This window comes from Falco biarmicus, chromosome 7, assembly GCF_023638135.1.
Source record: "Falco biarmicus isolate bFalBia1 chromosome 7, bFalBia1.pri, whole genome shotgun sequence".
NCBI lineage: Eukaryota > Metazoa > Chordata > Aves > Falconiformes > Falconidae > Falco > Falco biarmicus.
Window position 1 is genome coordinate 40748430 of NC_079294.1, and position 12718 is coordinate 40761147.

At 48.0% G+C, this 12718-nt stretch overlaps 1 long non-coding RNA gene across 1 annotated transcript; it reads left to right on the top strand.

Moving 5' to 3' along the window:
- Positions 1–4778: 4778 nt before the first annotated feature.
- On the top strand, positions 4779–8650 carry LOC130153027 (uncharacterized). The gene is made up of 3 exons (XR_008823186.1): positions 4779–5051; positions 6201–6341; positions 8542–8650. It is a non-coding gene; the product is annotated as an uncharacterized LOC130153027 (long non-coding RNA).
- The last annotated feature ends 4068 nt before the right edge of the window (positions 8651–12718 follow it).

A 12718-nucleotide genomic window follows, 5' to 3' on the forward strand; every position in this document is an offset into this window, starting at 1 on the left:
AAAATGAATTTCAGCTTTCAAGTGACTTTATGCTGTCTCCTTGATTGACTTGCCAGTTTTAATACTGTAAATTGGGGGATTGCGTGTAATGCATTCATGCCATCCTTGTCTGGAATGAAGCAGGAACATAATTTATGGGGATATTCTCATCTCAGCCTTTGAGGAATTAGCTTCAATTAACTCTGTTGGGAATTGCATGTGTCGGGTGTCAGAAAGCCATCAAGTTTTCTTTAGAAATGCCGGCTGCTGTATGAGCTTCATTCTTTGGCTGTCTGAGGGGCTTTAGCAATGGATAAGGATTCAAAGCTTGGGAAATGCAGATCTGTGTGACCAAGTTTCACAGGGTTAATGCCACGCACAGATGATGGACAGGACCATAGCTGAAAGCATTGCAGGTTGTTATAATTTATAGCCCTCCAGCACGGGTGAGAGAGGGTTTGGGGAGAGTACAGTAGCTTGTGAACCCAGAGTGCTGAAAGAGCAAATACACCAGCAGACACAGGCCGTAAAATAAGATCTCTCTGGATAAATCTTTCTGACATCCATAAGAATTAGAAAGGACATCAATTTCAGGCGGAGTGTGGCCAGTACTGCAGAATGCGAGATCTTTAGGCTGTGGTTTGTGTGTGCTGCTGCCCAATTTGAGGGCGGCCCTAGAGCAAGTGGGGTGGTAAGTGTGTGGGAGCAGGGTGCCAGCAGTTTGTGGTGTTCGAGTGCTGTGGCAAAGACCATCGTGGTGGTGTGTCACTCCTGGGTCCTGCTCAGAGACCATGCGACTGGCAGCTGAGGGGAGGTGGTTAAGTCAGACTTTTTCAGGACAGAAGAAAAATAATGGCTTTGGAGAAAGAAGCCTTCTGGAAGAAGCGCACCTGACCTCCTTTCTGTTTGCAAGATGAGAGCACGCCAGGGAGCATTTCCCCTTGTCAGACGTTGCAGACTCAGATGGGAGAAGCTTGCCGTCGGATTAAACCTGAGACCTGGTGCCTCTCACCTGTGCGATGCTGCTTGCCAGCCTCGCTGAGATGTGAAGGACGCACGGCCTGCCAGACTTCATTAGGCAGCCGTATCAAAATACAGCACCGGAGAGCCATGAGGTTCAAACAGCCCCAGCGATGCTCCCTGCACCTCAGCTTGCCAGTGGTGACTCTGTAATTCCGCTATCAAGCATCAATTTAAATCTGAGAAGAGGGGAGGGTGCTTATTTTCACTTTTAGCACACATTCCTCAGCACTCTTCTGACTCCTGTGCTAGTGGAGACAGAATCAGGCAAAGATATCTGGTGCTTCTTGAAAGACAAAAATCCCCCCTCTTCCCTCACACCCCTGATTATCACTTCATTATCTAGCAGCCGCTCGCCAGATCAGACACTGAAGTCATTTTGCGGCCGTCACTGGCAAACCGTTTCCCAGCGATGCATTTATATCTAAATGGCTAATTCTCTATCCACAGCTTATCCCGAAGATTAAAAAACCAACCCAGCTAGATCTGAGCAAATCCAAAGCAGGAATCCTAATCAGTTCTGTCGCTAAAAGTGCATTAGTATGGCACAAGAGAGAGCATGGCTTTCTTCCAGCAGATGCAACAATCACAGCTCATTTGGGCGGGGAATTTTTCTACTGCTGTGTATTGACACAAAGGAGCACTTAGCTTGATAATGCTTCCTGGCTGCTGCCACGATCTGAATATTAAGAACAAATTAAGGTGTAAGATTAAACTCTGGAAGTTGTTACCTGTTCACAGTGAGGTAGCAGTTGCTTCTTTAGTTTTTTCACACCAAAATATTGGCTGTCAGCGCTTGGGAGTTTAAAAATAAAATTAAGCTCCTACCTTATGCAGGAAACAATTAGGATCTCAAGTCTCCTGTAATATTTCTGCTACGGAATTTCTAATCTGCAATTAAATCTGTCATGGGTTGTGATATGACTGACTGCAGTCCCCATGAACTCCAGCTCCCTCATCAGCGTGGTTTACTCATGCAGGCAGTTCAAAGTGGCACGCATACAGCAGCTTGCATAAATTGAAAGCCAGCTCAAAGTTCGTCAGGGCTACAAAAATCCGGAGGCTGGGGAGGCTGATGCTGCTGTCAGTTGTGGGTATTGCTGTGCACTGGGTCTCTGCTGCCAAGGCTGTGCAGTGTCTGGGATGGCCAGCATTGCAACTGGGGTGGCCAGTGTTGTGCACTGTGACCACGATCACATCAACGACGAAACATAAATGTCTGTGCTGTCATGGGGAAAGGGAAAGGAGGCTGCAATTGTTCCAGTTTCCCAAAGGGCAAGCTGCATGGAGACTGAGTTAGCAGTGAGTAAACTCTGTTTGCCTACACGTACCCTTAGCATCAGTATTGACTGCCATAATTGCAGGGGGACATGTGGGTGGGATGAAAGAGGTGTCTCTTGGCTTACAGACAGTGCTGGTGGTAAATCTGGCTGAACATGGTCCCTTTATAAATAATCTCAGTGCTAAATGCAGTGTAGTCAAACCTGCAGTCACTGTGGAACTGGGAGGAACTGAGAGAAATGAGCAACAGAGGAGATCAAGGCTTGCTTTGGAAATACTTAAGCTAAATAACATGGCCAAAAATAACCTTCTCTTTAAGGAGATGGGGAAGTTGGAAAAAGCATGGAGAAATTTTGGTGGAAGATCATATGAAAGGTGAATTCTAGAAGACAGCAGCAAACCTGCTGGGTGGTGAGCTTGGTTATATGTGCAGATACCCTGTGCTGGGGACAACAAGAGCTGCAAGTCCTTCTCTGCTGAGCTTGTCTGGTCCCACCCAGCAGGTCTGTGTCCCCTTCTTGGCATCTGCCCAAGGAGATGCGGTGTCGAGTGGCAGGAATTCAGAGAATAGCACCGGCAGCATGCTGGAGCTGGAGAGACTGATTTATGTGGTGATGCTGACAGTGAGCTATGCGCATAGCTTAGCTAAGCACCCGTCTCGACATCGGATGAAGAGTAGGAGAGAGATTAGGCAAGAGCCTGCAGTCATTTGAAAGTCTGAAGTGCTGGTGAGGAAGAAGGGATATTTTAGGTGGTGAGAGATATAATGAAGAAAACAGTGGTGTGGTTAAGAAAAAAAGAAAGTGTGATGAGGACATCTATTAAGGCATTAAATAACTTTTTAAGGGGAATGAGTGGAGCCCCATAGCATGAAATCTGGATACTACAGTACAAGTGTACTGTCAGAAATTGTCCCGTGATGAGGATGGAAAGAAATTAAGAAGTTTCCTCCCCTCTGCTTTGAAGGAGTGCCTTGCACTGTCCTCTCCTACCCAGCGGTAACAGAAGATTGCTTGTTCTTAGCAGCTCTCTGATAACACTGAACGAAAACATTTCCATCCAAAAATACTGAGGTGACTTGGAAAGAGATGTCCTCTAGCTGAGCAACACATCGATGATACATCAGTTATGGTTTCCAGGCTGAGCTGGAGCACTTGTGACTTTAGCCTCCCCAGGGATACTGTATCTAGATTAAATGAGCTTTCTTCCCAAATTCCTTTTGGAAACGTGACCATTGTGTCAATAATGGGCAAGAGTCACTACAAATGCTACCAGCCACGCAGTAGCTCAGCATTTCTTCCAGCGATACAGATTTGCTGAGGCTACTGGAAATGAGCAGCTGGATTGGGAAATGCAGGAAATGTATTAGTGTGTGGCCAGGCAGCAGCCTAGCAAATCTTGCCAAAATCTCCCTGGCTGCCTGGGCTTTTCCTCTGTATATTCTGTCCTTTCATCTTCATTAACCTTTTATAATTCCGTCTGATTACTGCAACATTCCCACAATTTCCTACCAGAATCACTTTAATAGCTTTGTTACGGGCAGCCAATATATTCGTTGGTCATTGCAGAGTTGTTAGCATCTAAGAGAGTGATTGAGATGGGATGGAGCTATCTGTGAGCAATGCTGACTGCCGAACCACCGTCACCACCACCGAGGTGGCGAGGAATGTATGTTAGAGGGGAGCAGGAGGAGGAATGCATGTTAGAGGGGAGTGGGAGCACATTAACAGCAATCACCATACAAAATGCACCTTGGTGGGTCTCCCTGATGGCTGAAAACGTAGGGAGAAATTCAACAGCTTCTGGAACTCATCGAACCACTGCATAAGTTGCCAGCTTTGCTCTTTTGCAACTGATTTTTGGGGCCAAGTTTAAAACAAGAACAACAAAAAAGCCCTCGAAAAATGTTCCTGTTTAAGAGTTTGGAGAAGATGCTTGTCAGCTGCTGCAGTCTTTGTGAGCCTGGGTGTGGCTTTTTTGGGTATAATTCAGAAATTTCCATTGTCTAGCAGATAGCTAGGGCATTAAATTGTCACGGATCACATCTTTTTCATCACACGTGCACAAACCTGGAAGATTAATTATACTCCCTTTTGTAAAATGCAGTATCCCAAGTGATTAGGGAAGAAATGAATCAAGAATATGAATTTAAGTACCTAAAAGCAACACAGCCATAGCTTGACTTGAAAGAAAACAGCTGCCAAGAAAAACAGTGAGGGAAAAATGTGGAGCAGCGTCTCTGAGGCTGGGGGAGGGAAGAGGACTCAGGATGCTCCCAGAAGAGTGTTTAGATTGACCTGAGGCCCTGACACCTTCAGATGGGATTTCATCAGCTCTCTTATACTGAGCTGGGTGAAACTCTCAGAGTTTCTGTAAGGGACAGGCCAGCTAAGCTGTGGCTTTTGCAGTAGATGGTGTTTCCCCTTTCAGTTAGGACTCCAAAAATTCTCACATGTTGGTGATTGCAGCTTTACAGCTAAGGTTCAGTGAGTCTTTGCTGATGTTAAAGGGAAAAGAGAGCAACTTTTTCTTCCTTTGCATTTCAAGGGCTCTGTGAGAGGAGATGCATTGAGGAATGGGAGTGTGAGCCCTCCTATCAAGGGCTCCCGTGCAGGGTGTTGGTATATCAGTGCAACCGCTAGCAGGGCACGTTTGTTCAGTAGGTGCATCAGCAGTGGGGCAGACGTGCGCTACTGTCCACAGTCACAGTGGTGACCTCCAGAAGAGGAGCTGCAGCTACGTGCGTGGAAAATGTGCTTTGCTTGGTGGAGGTGAGTCATGTTGCAAGGTGCTGTTGTATGCAGAAGCAATGGTCCATGTTGAAGGTGGGGGGAGCATTGAGTGAGAATCACCACAAATGATGAAATTCATATTCAGATCAGTTATATCTTCAGGCAGATGTGGGAGCATGTCATTTTGGTCCAGTATGTGCTTGGTCTGTTTTTATAACTATGCCTCTTTTTCTGACCTCCTGCAAGAACAATCTTTGAAAGAACATTAAAAATGGAAAAATGCCGCAAAACAGTCTTGCAGACATGTGCCAGCCCAGAGGTGGGAGTAGGATACTGGGGCTGTTAGCAGTAGACAAGTCGTGCTGCAAAATATTGCTGGGGTCTCATGGTGCCTGGCCCTGGTGCCCCTGCTGAGACCTGCCCCATTTTCATGCTACCACCAGTTTGCCAACAAATGAGCCATATCATCGGCTCCTTCCAGCACCATCACCAGCTATGCTTTGTGCATTATGGCCAACCACTGACTCTTTGTTTTTTCTCAAACAAGCTGCTGATGTTTGTCTAGAAAAGAGATGCAAATGCAGCAGAGCCAGAGTGGGAGACATAACCGTCTCCAGATGTGTGCTACGAGCAGGATGGGAATGAACTGTTCCCTGTGTCTGCCGGGGACAGGAAAGTGGCTGGGCTTAAACTTCAGTGAGGGACATCTAAATCCAGGAAAAGCTTTGAAGAGTGAAAAGGAGAGAGTCTCGGGAAGCAGCTGCCCAGGAAGACCGGAATTTTGGCCAATGGGTATTTTTAGCACTGGGTCGGGCAATAAGCTGTGTAATTTGACCCTGCCTTGGGGGATGAACTAGGAGGCCACTCAAGGTCCCTTATGGCCCCATTTGCTGTACTGTATTTATTTATTTGTGTTTACGTAACATTTAAAGGCTCTTTTTGGGGGCTTGTGGGTATATGTTTCTGTGCACATGCATATGAGCAAGGGGCAGGGAGTTCACAGTGTGACCGGGCATATATATCAGAGTGCTTATCAGTAATGATACACAGACAAGGGAGTCATAAACCTCTCATTTTAGAGAAGAGCAAGGTTTTGAATGTGTTTCCATGGAAAGCAGTGAGTGGGGAGAAGGATTGGTGGAAGTCCCACACTCCTTTCCCTGCCCTCTCCCATCCTTGTTTTCCCAGGGCTTATCTCACCCCAGCTCCAGGACTGGCGGGACCCCTCTGAGAGCTGATTTAACTCCCAAGGATGGGAGAACACCAACCCGACCAGGGCCCAGGCACTCGTCCTGAGTTAATGAACTGAGATGGCTTGGGGAAAGTCTGGTGAGCATCACAGCCTGGGGAGGGAGGAGTGGGGTGGCCAGCTGGAAACTGGGGGAGATGCGGGAGACTCCCTAAGGCTCTATTGGCAAAACTCAGTGGCAAAAATGACTTGCCAAGACCACAGAAAGCTGTGTGTGACAGAGTTTTTACCTATGCATTTTCCTCTCTGAGCTGCATTTTAGGAAGAAGCAATGTCAGAAAACAGTGTTGTCTGTTGTCTTCAGTTATTTCTACACCAGAATGTCTAGTGCAGATATTTGGAGGGTTTGTGTGAGCAGCTCAGGCAGGCTGTGCTCTAGTGAAGCTGTACAGCTCGTCCCAGCAGTGCCTGCTGCCAGCTCTGCACAGAGGTGCTGGCAAGCTCTTGCGAAGCACTTTGGGATGAAAATCACAATCTGTGATTGTAACACATCAGCCTTCTTAAACACAGAGAACAAAAAAAGAAAAGAGAAGAAAGAGATCTTTTTCTTCCTCCTGGGAGGAGCTCTTATCTGATTTCTGATGATTGTTTTAGTGTCTGTGCTATTTTTGTAGCTGGAAGTGCAGTCTGCAAAAGAGCAAGCAATGCTGAGAACCTCCGAGAAATTCATTATGGAAGTAGGAGGCCAAAAGTTGAGCAGGGACATGGAAAGCAAACAACCGTATGCTTTGCTGCCTCTGAATTTGATCTCTCTCTGAAGTCCTACCAGCCGTATGGCTCCTGAGCTCGGAGACAGCTGGGCTGGAGCAAAGAGCCTTGACACAGAGGTCTGCTAGGCAAGATAAAGTTACTTGAGCATCTCTGCTGCCTAACATGTCACATTTTGGACTCCACTATTGATTTCTAGGGCTTGGGATCCTTATGAACACCAATCTATAGATCAAAATTAAATCCTGACCTTTTGGTAAGTGACAGTGCTGAGCTGCAGCGTTCAACTTGTCACCACTTCACTGCTCCTGCTCTCCAGGTTGGCCATCTGTATGCAGCTGCCCACTGCTCCCCTGAAATGTCAGAGGGAAGTGACTCAGAGAAATGGGCCCCTCTTTACTGCTTTTCCAAAATGGTGAGGGGTGCTACAATAAATGTGTTTCACTCCTGCTCACTCAGAAAAAAAGGGGAGAGCTGCCAATTTGGGTTTTTTTCACACAGCATCTAAGAATCATGTGTTTGAAAATCTTACAGAAGGTGGTTTTTTTTCCCCTTTTCTTCTTCTTTTATTTTTTCTTTTATGCACAATCCAAAGCATTGATCTCTTGATGTATGGCTGCTGACAGGTGCCCATCTGGTCCCCTGGAAGCCCATCTTTCATGCCTCTTCTCTTCTAGCATGTGAGATGGGGTGAAGCAACGTCAAGCTGGCATGTATGTTCATGGCACAGCAGAGCAGCTCTGCTGAGTATCTGCAGCCGAATGGGATGTGTGATGCAAGATTGCATCTCTCCACAGACGGTTGTCATGCAACTGAATCTTCTCATCCTTGCCAGTGTCAGAAACATTGCTGTCTGCATTGCCTGTGCACACAGGGAAGGGGGAGAAGAAAAATAACACTGCTGCAAAGGCAAGCATGTGTTCATCATGCACGTGAATGCTGTGGCCCTGTCTTTGTTGGGAATGGGAAATCCAAGCACTGCTAGCAGGGAAGAGGTTAAATTTTGATAGCGTTTCTATTAAGCCTGGAAAAGTTTGACCTCTGCCTGTTCTTTACTTCTAACTGAATTTGGGAGATTATGACAAAGACTGTGTAGGCGTGTTCCCAGTATTTAGTTTCCAAAAGATGGAAATATCATCTTCCTTGACCCTCGGTGGTTTTAGCAGTGGGAGCAGGAGCATCGCGTTCTTGGCGTAGGGGCCTCGGTGCAGGCTGAAAGCCCCCAGCTCCTGCACCCTGCCTTGCTCCCGCCGGTGCCTGGCGTAGGGGCCTCAGTGCAGGCTGAAAGCCCCCAGCTCCTGCACCCTGCCTTGCTCCCGCCGGTGCCGCAGCCTCCTGGCTGCACGGCTGATGGCAGGGCAGGGTTTGCCCTAATTATGCCGGAAGGGCAGGGGCAGGAGGCAAAACTTGCTGCATCTTGCTCTCCTGCTGGAAGTGATTTATGGCATTTTGGGGGTCATGGAGAAGCCAAAGCGTGTGCATGCACTTTCCCTCCCTCCTTTTCTCTGTTTATATATAAATATACTTGAATGCTGCTACTGCTGGCTTCTGAACGTATTAATACTTGTTTAGCTCTGGATTCATCCCACCCTAAATTTGCCCGAGGTCCTGACTCCGGAGCACAGACATCCTCGGGCTCCCTCTGTTGTCGATGGAGTGAAGCACCTGCAGAAGGTGGCCCAGCTGCCAGGTGAGTGGTTCGTACATTGCTTCTTAAGCCACACCAGCAAAGCACCTGCAGGCAGCTGGGAAGGGTCTGGACCCGCGTGTCCTGCGTGGCCGGGAGCCTTGGCCAGCCCTGCTGCACGCCGGGGGCCCCAGACTGGACACAGCTGCAGGAGGGGTCTCACCAGAGCGGAGCAGAGGGGCAGAATCCCCTCCCTGGACCCGCTGGCCACGCCGCTGGTGATGCAGCGCAGGGTACGGTTGGCTTTCCGGGCTGGGCCATGCTGAGCTCCTCGTCCACCAACACCCCCGAGCCTTCCTCAGGGCTGCTCTCGATCCGTTCTCTGCCCAGCCTGTGTCTGTGCTTGGGATTGCCCCCACCCACGTGTGGGACCTTGCACTTGGCCTTGTTGAACTTCATAAGGCTCACATGGGCCCACCTCTCAAGGCTGTCGAGGTCCCTCTGGATGGCCAGGTTAGGGTAGAAGCAGAGGAGCTCATGCTTGCCTGGACTGGCTGGAGAAGGCTGAGGTTCTGAAAGCATATACCCCAAAGCCCTGTGACACCCCCTTGTCTGTTGCTTCACGGTAAAGGAGAGTTGGAAGAAGGGCAGTGAGATGCCTTTGCAGAAGGCTCTGGGGTGACTCCTCTGCAGCGGGAAGCTGTCAGCCCAAATCCAATGAGCTGGTGGTGGGCCTATCTTGCATCCGCTCAGGAAGGGGAGCTGGCATTTCAAGAGTGAGGAAAAATGAAACAGCGAGGAGAGATGAGAGATAGGGCAGGACACACCTTGAGATGAAAGATGCGTGGTTTGTGCTTGAGGAATAGTGACGTTCCATGGAGAGGAGGATTTATTTCTTCATTAACTTGGTGCCTGAACAAGTTTATCTTGAAGCACTGAACAAGTGTCATTAATGTTTCCTTTGAGCAAACAAGGCTCTTTGATAATGCCTACCCTCTTTTGACCTTTATTTTAATTTTGAACGCTACTAATTAACACCGATCATTCATTCAAACACTAAACTGGTTGTTCCTGCTAAATGCAAAGCAAATGCTTTGTGGTCAGGAGCAAAATCGGGGCAGGCTCCTGTAGGGAAACTCCAGGGTTGGTGGGACACTACGCAAACCAGGGACTGTTGTGTTCAAACAGGGGAATTTCCTCTCTGGTCCCTGGGGAGTAGCTGGGAATAACACATCCCATAGGAAAGGAGAGGGAGCTCTCAGCAAATGGCCTGTGGAGGCAGCGCTAGGACTTAGGACCATGTAAATACAGTTTTTAATATTTTCTTCTGAAGTGTCTGGTTTTCAGCTCCATTGGCAAGTGTGTTTGGTGGCTGCTGAAGAACACAGTTTTGCTCTGCTACCAACCCCCTTCTGGTCACTGCTTGGAGTGCTGACCAAGGATGTGCTGCCTCTTGTCAGGGGGGATGATTCTCCATGCCCAGAGGAAGGTAGGAAGTTTCATCTGCCCTGTGCACTGATCTCAGCCTGCTCTCCGGAGAAAACCTGCCCACCAACCCCATCAAAAATCCTCACACCTGTGCTTGAAGGCTGCCTTCACTCAATTTGTCTGAAATACATGCAGAGATGGGGGGATCGGCTGGTGACAGAGGGTCTCTGTGGCCAGATATGGGCTGTGTTTTGGGGAGGAGGAAGCAGTTTTACCAAGGGGTGACCAGGGACCAGGGTTTCCTTTCTCTGCACAAGTCCTGCCCTGGTGTTTTCTCACTTGGAGAACTAATGGAGAGTGAGATCTCTTAATGTGAGACGTGCTCCCTGGTGCACCCATAATGGGGTTGATGGTGGCGTGAAGGAGGAACTGGGCATTTGCGCACATTTCCTACATAGGTTTAAGGGACAAAACAGGATTCTGGGCCCCAACTTGAAACAGGCCCCCCTGTTTCATATGAGTATGAGTAATCACTGTGGCTCGGCAGACTGTGGCAAGGAGATAGAGGCTGGGGAGTTGGAGGTCAGATTCTTCTTTTGGATACAGCAGCACAATCCTTGATGCATCACAGCCAGCGGGGTCAGTTCGGTGGTATCTGCAGACTGGGCTGAGGGCCCAGTGTATGCCTCTTATGGGACTGGAAACAACTCTACCAGGGCTTTAGCTTCCCTTCTGAGGAATGGGGCTACCAGACTTCCTTGCAGAGAGTCCTGGATCTCCATCATGAAAGTGCTTGTTATCTCAGATCTCAGAGAGCTGTGTGGGCTCACTCCCCCTCCATGAAGCATGTGTGCCCACAGCTCTCTCCCAAAATGCTTAGCTATTTTACCATCTTTGGCCCATTTCCTGGAAAGAAGGAGCAAATGTGACTGACTGAAAACTTAGCAGCATCAGAAGCACTATTGAATGACAGGGCCCATCTATTTTGGTCTAACAATGACTGCATTATCTAGCAGTCTGCCATCATTGTGGTCCCATGGTATTTCTAACACAAGCAAGGAAAGATAAAGCATCCACTGGCACTGGCGATGAATGTCGAGCCTGTAACAGCTTCCAGAGCAGTCCAGCAGATATAAATGTGACTTCCTAGCTTCCACACACCAACAGCTTGGCTCAGTGAAATAAAACCTCTTTTCTAGCCTCCATGAGATTTTTTAGCACCCATGGAGCAATCCATTTTGTGCAACTCCCTATCTGCTAGAAACTCAACTTGCCTTTTGGCACACCACCTTCAGCCTGTAAGTCCTATGAGCCTGATTTTAGGCAGCATAGTAAAAGCAGGATAGTTTAAGCGTTTCATTCAGGAGCTTCACCACATCAGAGGGCAATGAATGAATCACGTACATTCCTTTATCTGATGGTGTGTTTATATAAAAGGAGCGACATGCAGCAAGGAACTTGCTGTTGCAAGAGAATTTGTGTTTACATAAATCTCCAGCCCACAGATTTTTATTATTATTTTTTCCCCTGCCATTCCCTGTATGTAAAATCCTCATTGGGAGCTATTTAAAAACCATCAGCATTCAAATAGTCTACAAACTGAAGCTAGGAAGGGGAATGACATGCACAACTGCAAAGGGATGCAGCGTTTAGGGAGCTGGTCTTATGGCTCTGCAAGAAATTTTCTGTAAGTGTTTTGGTTTTTTTTTAATGCAGAAAGGAAAGTGTATGTTAAATCTCCATTAAGATGCCCATACCTAAGGAAATCTGCAGCATACTATCTCCACTCCTGGCAAGAATTAATCAGTTTATTATGCATCAAGAAAATGCTGCTGGCCTTGACCTGCACCAGGGGTGTGAAGCAGAGAGGGTCCCAGATCTGCAATGACACTTAAATGTCCCAAAAGCCTTGAGATCAGTCTCTGAAACCCCATTGATTTATGTGATTTGGCTGACTCCTGATCCCTACCCTGGCATCTTACTTCAAACACCTCCCATCAAAACGACTCCTGTACCCTCCATTTCAGAGGCTCTTGCACACAAGATGACACATTTACCAAGCCAGGCACTGCAAGGTTGGGGAATACTAGAAGTGACTTTGCTCAGGCAGCCATAATTTCCTCTCCCTGCCCATGGTTTTCCCCTAGGTCTGCCTGGGATGACCTGTCTCTCACTCATGGTTTCCTTGCCTGGTCCTGCCATTGCATCCTACCCAAATCCAGGTTTTAATTTTCCTCCATATGCTTATGCTTTCATGAGCAGAGTTAGAATGGGAAAAAATTACCCCACTCATCAAATCTGGGGCCGAAAGCTCATTCCTGCTACAGAGACTCACTCATTTCCCACCCCTTGCTTTCTGCAGCAGGGAAGGTCAAAGAAAAGGCCATCAGAGTGCTTCAGGGTGCGTTAAATCAGGCAGTTTTCCCAATCCTGTGTATGAGGCACATGAATCATCGTCTGCAACAGCCAACAGTTTTGATCCCCACCTCAAGGAAATGCTGTGTGCAGGGAGCACCGGCCAGGGCACATGAAAACAGGGTTTGTGACTTGGAGATGTCCAGTAGCCTTACAGACTGGCAGCCCAGTCCTCAGCTCTATGTGTTGCATGGCTGAAATCTGGGCCCTGGGCACACATGCGTGCCCTGGTTGTCCTGCTGCAGCACAGGTGCAATGGGTATACCAATAGGCTTGTCT